Source organism: Poecilia reticulata, linkage group LG1 (assembly GCF_000633615.1).
Source record: "Poecilia reticulata strain Guanapo linkage group LG1, Guppy_female_1.0+MT, whole genome shotgun sequence".
NCBI classification, from domain to species: domain Eukaryota; kingdom Metazoa; phylum Chordata; class Actinopteri; order Cyprinodontiformes; family Poeciliidae; genus Poecilia; species Poecilia reticulata.
The window spans coordinates 27,915,188-27,924,889 of record NC_024331.1 but is presented as its reverse complement, the minus strand read 5'-3'; positions in this window follow the sequence as shown (position 1 = coordinate 27,924,889).

The following is a 9,702-nucleotide window of genomic DNA, read 5'->3' as shown; positions in this document are numbered from 1 at the left end:
TGGACAGTTTGATTTCACAGAAGTTTGATTTACTTGGGAGTTATATTGTGTTGTTTAAGTGTTCCCTTTATTTTTTTGAGCAGTATGTATATATATAATATGAACTATAACTATAAAATGGGTCCATTCCAGAAAATGAGCCAATTTAAGTTACTTCCATTATTTCTCATGAAAAGTAAATAATTCAGCCAGATTTATGATGAATACACAAAGTGCATTTTCTCTGCAAATTGCTCACCACCATCACAGCAGGATTTCCTTCTGGCACCACTGAAGTGAGTAATAAAATTTTTTTTTTTTTTATCTACTGCTTGTGTTTGCCCCATTCTGATGTTTCTCTGGTCAACTGCCCATGTTTCCCAAGTCTAAACCTTCACTGTCTGTGGGTTAAGAAGCCCAGATAAGAGGCTTTGTTTAGGGTATATAAGGATAGGCGCATCAGTGGGATTTGAAATAAAATAGCTTGAGTTGCTTGACCAGAAAGTTCATGTGATGCTCTTTTGAAAAACAGAAACATGAATGTGTGTGCTTGGAAACAAGTATCTTGGTTTTTGTTAAGTTTAAATGGATGCAAGTGCAGAGAAAGTGAGTGGAGAAGTTCACAAAGATGTGTCCATGCTTGAGATCAAACAGGCAAAGACTAAATCCTCTCCAGACACAATATGACCTTTGACACTTGACCTTTGTTGCTCTGTGTGTGTGTGTTTGTGTGTATGCATGAACAATTTTTCTGTTTATTTTTTCTTGTTTTACGCAATGCAAAAGAAGTTAGGCAACTTTTTTAAAAAATACAGTACATAACCAAACATAACCTACCAACATTCTAAATTTTTGAAATACAGATAAATGCTTCTGGAATTGAACGACTTAAAACTTTAAAAAGTCTTATTGTGTCATGTATACAGATTTGCATGTCCTCATTGTTTACATAAGTTATTTCATTAGATGCAAAATTATTTATTCACTATTTACTGTACGACAGGGTCTCCAGCAAGACTGACTTTCATTTAAGATACTTAATGCAAAACTAAACAGTTTAGGCATTCATGACCAGAGAAATTACCTGCTGTAAAATTAATGCAGTGTAAAAACAAATAAATAAATAATAATAAACAGGGTGTTTCCTTTTCCATCCCATGCTCCACATTTGGGGTTGTTATTGGACCATAAACATTTCTCAGAGTTTCTTCACAATCCTCATTTCACTTGATGGTGTATACTTCCCCCATTCCACTCAGTTCTTAACTCTCAATTTTTAGCTAAAATCTGATTTCATATTATTATTATTATTATTATTATTATTATTATTATTTGCATAGTTGTTCAACGTGAGCCGCATGCGCAGGAGAAAAACATAGACGTCACACAGCAGCGCTCCGTTTGTAATTATTAATGGCGTTTGAAGTTATTATGATGGTATTTGGCGGAGCATTGACTGCAGCTTCTGTAGAAAAGTCTGTTTGGATGTGCAGTCAGAGCCAAGAGTGATTGTGATGAGATGTGCATAAGTTACATTCACTTTTTCTTAAGTTTAGAGTTTTACGTCCAGATTTATTGCGTCTGACTTTTTATGATGTAGAATCATGATTCATATCTCACATAAATTACATAAAAAATTACATTAAAAATTTATAAAATATCATACACATATCCAGTCTAGTACCACATATAGAAGTCACACAAGTCTGATTGTTTTGATGGGTAAAATGATCAGAAACTGAACGTTCAGGCTGCTGTGAAAAAGTCAGAAATGAGTCATATTTGGGAGAAAAAAAGCGGGTTTATGTCGCACCCTGCTGTGTGAACCTAGAGGTTTTGTCTGTCTGATGGCCTGGCAGCCTGATCCAGCGTTACTACACCTCTCACCCACTGACTGCTGGAGATGGGCACCTGCTCCACCTGGAAGAATTAAGAAAATGGATCAATGTAAAAAAAATTAAAAAAAAGGGAATTTTTTTTACATTGATTAGCATATTTTACTGAAGATCTGCACACCATCGGGGAAAGAAAAATATCCGAAATGTAGATAACATTAGCACTGCAGGATTTTGTTACCACAGTTTTTCATTTTAACAATTTTAATTGAATTTTTTTTATGCCTTTCTCAACATTTCTTTGTCTGTCACACTAGTGCCTCCTCAAAAATGAATATTTATTTTGTGCTGATTCTTATTTGACTGCTTAAGTGGAAATAACCAGCAATGTCCATGTAAATAACAACTTGATGCAAACATTATATCAGTTATGAAGCAGTTAGCATGAAATACTGTGCTAAGTTTTAGAGTGGAGTGGTTCTAAAATGATAAAAAATATTCCATAAAGTTGGTCTTGTTCATTTTAGCCTCCAAAGAAAACTAAACTGCACTACAGATAATATATTACCTGCTCACATCCGCTTCTTCAAACCCCACTTGAACAAATCTAAAATGCCCTTTAAATATATTTTTAGTCTTGAAGTTATATTTATGAAAATAAAAGTTTTTTTTTAATGTTTACTGAATTTTGAGTATGACCTGAGTAAGCTGCTGATTTTAACAATCACCACTTCTTCTACTTTAAAGACAGAAGCGGATGAATGAACAGATCATCCATGAGGTTTATATGTAATATGACACACCAGGGTTTTGTTGTTAAAGGGGCAGTGTTATGTAAAATCACCTTTTTTGAGTTTTACATCATATTATAAAGGTATTCCCTCATTAAAAACTTACAAGGAATGTTACCTTGATTCTTTCATGCATGTTTGAGAAATCCTCTAATCTCCATGGCAACCATTCAACTGTGCAAAACATCTGGTTGGACCTAGCCTCGCCTTTGAGACGCAGCCCAGAGCTGCAGTTTCCAGGCTTCCGAACTTCTGCCTCACAGAGCACTACTCCCTTGCAACTCCTCCACTCAGCTCCTTCAAACTAGCCAGTCGCAATTAGCAAACACCTGGAGGAGCTGCGTGTCTCTGAGCTCATTACGCGAGCTTCTTCGCAGTTCAACACTTTGAGGAGGGATGTTGTGATGCCTTCCTGTAGTTTTTAAAGAGACAGAGGCCCAATTTCTTTTAAGTCATATTATTTTGATCATTATAACAACTGAAGGTAACAGTTACTTGATTGTGCTAAAAAAAAAACAGCAGCATGTGCCTGGAAAACACATAATACTGCCCATTTAAATGTTCCTCCTTTGAAATGAATCCAGCTATTTAACGCCAGTAAAACTCTGTTTAAAAGGTGCGATGTGAGCGAATGATGTGAGACTATAAACGTCCGCATGTATAATGTTGTGTTACTGACAAAAGAATGCTGAGGCCAGATAACCCCACCAGCTCTCTATGCCGACTGCTGCTGATGATGTTGACCCTAAATTAGTCTCGAGAGAAAGATGATAATGATGATGATGAAGGGGGTGGTGTTTATTTAGCCCGAGTCAGACCGCTGGGCCCAGGCTGTCGTAGCCTGGTGCCGCTCCGTTCCAGAGAGCCTCACTTAAGCCTGATGGAGATGATGGATGGCCCCCTGGGCCACGCAGCCTCTGCTCTGCATCAGCAGGAGCGGCTCCTTCAGCTGACCCTGCAACGCACACACACACACACACACGCGCGCGCGTGCGCACACACACACACAGCAAGGGAGGGAGGCCGGGCCAGAGCTGCTGCTTTGTAACGGCTGACACAGGTAAGCCCAGAAGTATTCATACCTTTGGTGATTTCAAAATTATCCTCTTTCATCCAGGAAGTTTGATTCTGGCAGGAAATTAGAAAAGTACATCTGAAAGGATAATAAACTATTACGAACCACTGTTCTGAAAAAGCAATTTATTAACATTTATTTATTTGTTTGCTTGCTTATTTATTTCATTCTTTTATATTTTAAAATAAACACGTTTGGAACATAAACGACTTAAACGTCTGGAAGAAAAACATATGTTAGCACTCAGATGAATCAATATAATTCATTATATTATTCTCTCTAATGCTATTTTGCAAATGTTGTGTATTTTAAACATAAGTTGCACAATATAATAGTCCACCACGTTGTGAAATGTCAGGGTTAAAGGTCAGGGTGAAACCTTGGGTTGCATCAGCCAAACTCTTCTTATAATAGCTGCTCAGCTTTCTGCATGTTTTCACTGGAATTGATCTGATGTGATGATTAACTCTGAGGTTGGAAGGCCTCCCTGCCATCACCCTCATCTTTCTACTCATCTCTTTTTCTTTGCGTTGTTTTTTTCAGGAAAATGTCCAAGACGTGTTTTTATTGCAGGAATTTCAGAACGAAAGAGATGAATCCTACACCTCTACCAGATAGAGGAGGAGTCAAAACTGATTTGAAAGCTTATAAAAGAAAAAACTAGAAATAGAAAAAGAAAAACTCAAACTGAGTCTTTAGAGAAGCCGCCTGGATGGAGCCAAAGCTGTTTTTATTGTTTCTTATTTATCAAGATGACTGACAGTCAGTGCTCCGCTAAATGTTTTAATGGTTCATCTTTCTCTTTCTTTTGGAGAACATTTTTTTTGTTACAGTGTTATGATGTTAATAAAGACAATAAGAAGGAAAGTGTTGAATCCCCTGACATGTACATTAATTTTGTCCTTATAAATCATAATTTATAAGCCAACTTTTTAATATTTTTGTCATGCTACCCCCTCAGCTGAAGGGCTTCAGATATTTGGAAATGAATTTAACATGTTGGAGGAAACTGAAGTAAATTGGAATTGTATGTTAGTTGTTTTTATTATTATTTTTACTTATTGAAGTGGCCAGAAACAAACATTTAATTTGATCAGATGTTTCGAGAGAAGGTGCTGTGTCCATGGAGGAGGAGTTTCTTTAGTGCAACATCAGATTTCATTGGATTTGATTGAATTTTTTAATAACCAGCTTGTTGGTCAAACACAGCCTGAAGAATCAAAGATGTAGAATCAGTTAAAGCACAAAATAAAAATCTGAAAATCAATTAAGAGACGTTTTCATTTATATTCAACACTGAGAATTAATAAAAGCAACAGCAGTGAGAGGATGATGGGACTGAAGGTTCTGAATGACACAAAAAAATAAAAAAACTGAAATATACGTTCAAATAAATAATCATTTTATTTGCTTAACATTCAAATCACTCATAAGTTAACCATATAAGTAAATAAAAGTAGACTGGTACGGTGGAAACATTCCAAGTAAGACATGCAGCAGAGACCAGAAACTCCCAAATAAATGCTAATGTAGCCGTGAACAAGGGCTGGGTTGTTTAAATAACATCTATGAAAGAAACTAAAAGTGTCATTTATGGAAACATAATACAAACAACTTTCCGATATTAAAAATATTTCACCCCTGGAAATCATAAAACAACTTTAAAGTTAAGAGTAAGCATCATATTATACAACATGCATAAATAAAATACATGCTACTGATTGATTTAGTAGTTCTGTGAAACTTGGATTGTGTGCAATATAGTTGTGCTATAAAACACAGCAACATATGGAGCTGACATTTTCCTGTTCAAGGATTTCCCCCCCCCATAATTTACAAGATCATTTAGACGTTTCTACCCAGCTTCAATGAATTTAGTAAGAAATGAATCGTTGGACTGGCTATGGCTAATTTTAAAAAAAGATAAATTATTCATAATAAGAGGAAAATAAGATGGGTGTCTTCTATGTCTTCATAGAAAGAACATAAAATCCGCAATGGTAAAAAATCTAAAACCAAAAACATTTTTCATGAGTCTTTAACATATTACACTTCCTCACACCTTTAGATTTTATTACCAAATTATTACAAATTTGTGCACACACATTATAATAAAAGGTATTTAAAGCAGAATAGGTGGAGTTCAGCACAAAGAAGAAAAAACTGGCTAAATATGTGGAGAGAAGTTTATTTCAGAAAGGTTTCAGTGGAAACGTTGTTTGTGTTTAAGGTTTCTGAGTTAAAGTTTCAAGTACAAGTTTAAAACAAACTGACTCTGTGGTCAATCTGAAGCAAGAACAGTTAAGCAGATGCAACAAAACGCATGCAGTTCTCTTTTAAGAACCACGCTAGCTGCTGAAACACTTTCACCTCTCCGTCTAAAGGATCGTCTACAGAAACATGCATGTTATCAAGGCGAAACTGACCTTTTCTTGCATTTGTGAGTCAAACTCGTAGTATTACAAATCCATACAGGTCGTCGGGGTACACAACATTTCTCCCAAGCTCTAAACACACCTTGGGCCTCTTGACGGCTGTTTCTGTCACTGGGAGCTAAAGTAAAGCTAAAGCCCCTGAAACAGGCCATTACAACCACACAAACCGCCCCCCTTCAAACACACCAGGATTTATACCATTCCTGCTTTCTGTCTCTCACTGACTGCGCTCTTAGTCACTGCAGCCGCAACAGCACAAAAACTGTTCATACACATTCTGATTCATCGCTTTTACTGCGCTGTGACAAGTTAATATCTTAAACAATTTTTTAAGTAATAAATAAAGACAAGCAGAATTTAGTTGACCAGAAATAAATTTAATCGGAAATGCTTCCCTGTGTAAATGTATCCATTTTTCCTTATAGTGAACACAAGTACAGTTAACACATCTAACAAGACGTGAGATGTTTTAAAGATTCATTACTGGAAGACAAAACAAAAATCTTTACGACATTCTGCATGAAACAGAGAAGGGATTAGTAAATAAATATTTAATAAAAAGACAATCTTTTTTTAATACACTGAACCTTTTAATTCCTGTTTTGGACACAGTTTGGTTGCCATATATATATAAAGAAAACTTAAATCAAAGCTTGTTAAATTAGATTCTAACAAAAACAGCAAAAGAGTTTAAATATTATCTTGGAGATGGAGATGTAAGGATACTGAAGAACATTTTAACATAAAAGAAGCAAAACAATCAGATGCATGTGTTTAATGATACATACAGTTCAGCCCAAAATGACAAAATATGAAGTGGAAATTACTTCCATTCAGCACAGATATAGGTGTTGGCTGGAAATGAAACCAACATCTAACTACTGATAATAAATTTGTGTTAAAAGTGTTTTGTTAATTTTTATTCTGTACATGAAATGTCAGAAATTATTTACACTCTATTCAGTAGATTAAAAAAACACTTAACTATGTTTAGAACAATCAAATTGTTGTTATATCCAAACATTTTCACATGTTTCCACTTATTTCTGACTAAATTCTGAATCTTTGGTGACAAGCTCCAGGTTTTTCAACGCCTTCTTGCCGTCACCCTAATCTTAAAATCCCTCCATGGATTTTCTCCCAGATTCAAGTTGGAAATCTCCAAAATCTTAATGTTGCCTGAAATCAGTAGAACCATGATGGTAAAATTAACGTAGCACTTCTGGGCATAACTGTGAATTGTGTAGGCAACTGTAAAGTACAACAAAGGTTCAAATGACAATGGCTGTATAAACTGAAGGGATAGAAGTGATGACATTGTTCTGCATTGTAACCTTAAAGTTCGTTTGACTGGTGAATTTTCTCTGTTTTTAGAGAACATCAGGACGTACTGCAGAGGAACTGAGTCATTTAGAAACCTTCGCAGAGTTCTTCTGGCACCGACCGGGTTGTGAAGCGGACTGCCTGAAACCTCTCAGCGGTTCCAGGTTAGAACTCCCTCAGGATCTTAGATTTTAACGCCTCCAGGCCCGGATGGAGACAGCTGAACGCTCAGTGGGCCTCACAGCAGAATCTAACCACATTGCATTTGCATACTGCTTAGTATGTAGAGATATGCACTGAATTTAAGCTTAACTTAAACAGTTTTGTAAGCACACAATAGTGAAGTTATCAAGAATATTAAAGCAGCTGAAGCACAGAATAACAATGTGTAAATCATTGGACGTATTAGAGCAAATTACCACCTTTAAGGACTAAAAGAATAATAAATGATTGCAGTAATAATTCCATATCCAGTTTAGTTTGAGTAACTAACATCCAAAACACACCAGTGTGAGAAGATGTTTTAAGATTTTCAACATTTCAACTCTTTGTTTTTATTATTCATCTTGAATCCATTAGATATCCTGAGTATGGCCACCCAAAATATTTAAGAATAAATTAGCATAAAAGTAATTTTCAGTACATGGATAAAGCAAACATGGCCTTAAAATTTGAGAATTTTCATTTTATTCCTCCTATATAACTACCTCATTACTTTCTGACATGCAGTTTTAATTTGGTTGTAAATTTGATGGTCAGAAATTAAATATAAGAAAATATAAAGGGACTGCCGATGCTATAATCTGGTACAGCACATCAAATGGTGACATTTATGTTTGAGCTCTTTATCTTCCTTTTCTAAAAAAAAAAAAAGTTTATTGTTGTTAATACGGTTTATTTGTTTATAAATAAATAGAAAACAGTGTTGTGTTATCCTATTAGTTCATTATTTTATTTTGTGCATAGTAAGGCTGATTCAATGCGTTTGGCTCTTCTTAGTGTGTTTATTGACGACACACGGGGCAAAATAATAAAATAAAGACCAGATGCAGAGAGAAATAAGTCATGTAGTTCACAGGTTACATCACAAAGAGGAACAACAGATCAGCAAAACACATCAAAGGTTATTGGTTAATATAAGTCAGGCTAATAACACACCAGATAGTAGTTTGTAGTAAATGTGTGTGTGAGTGTGTGTGTCATGGAAGGGCTGATTGTAGTGGTGCTTGTTATTTAGTAAACAACAGAAACTGTTAAGACTATGGAAAATCTCAAATTTATATAAATATTGCAATCAAAGAATCAAAACTAATTTGATTTAGAAAACATAACAGAGGATGTTATTCTGTTTATAGCTGCAAGCAAATAAATAAGAGAACGATATTTTACTTTACTGACTTTAAGTTAAGTAAAGTCAGTTTGTTGTTTTGCTAAAAAACAAACCAAGGAAAGCTGTAAGTAGAGGTGGAAAGAAGATTTTAAAAAATACTCCTAGCCTGGATTCTGTCAGGGGTGTCAAACTCCAGTCCTCGAGGGCCGCTGTCCTGCAACTTTTAGATGTGCCTCTGCTGCACCACACCTGAATAGAATAATTATGTCATTAGCAAGGCTCTGGAGAACTGATTTACACAAGAAGGAGGTAATTAAGCCATTTCATTCCAGTGTTTTGTACCTGTGGCACATCTAAAAACTGCAGGACAGCGGCCCTTGAGGACTGGAGTTTGACACCTGTGCTGTAGATGAACCTTCTGATAGAGCTTGTTAACCTAGAAGTAACTCCTGTCAGGACTCTGTCAGCGTAGCTAACCTGTAGGTATCCACCTCTTAGGGACGTGGTTACCTCCATATGTACTCTATACTCTATGTAAGTACAGTCATACGAACCCCAAGTTCTCCATAGTGAATCCTCCAAAGGTAATGTCTCTTTACCTTATTATTTTACCATTAGTAGCTTTAGTTACCCTTTGGAGAACCTCAAAACAAAAAAAATTACCAAGTATTTTTGTCTAGTTTCTAGTGCAAATATAATAAATTCACTTGAAATAAGACAAAACTAACTTACAAATAACTTTTCAGCAAGATATAGAGCTTGTTTGAAGTCAATAATTCCTTAATATTGATGAAAAAGTTCTAGTTCCTGGTAGATTATTTCACTTCTAACAGAACATTTTTCCCATATTTTAAGTGAAATAATCGGCCAGTGAAACTATTATCCCTCGATATTAAGGACTTATTTACTCAAAATAATTTACTCCTATATTTTG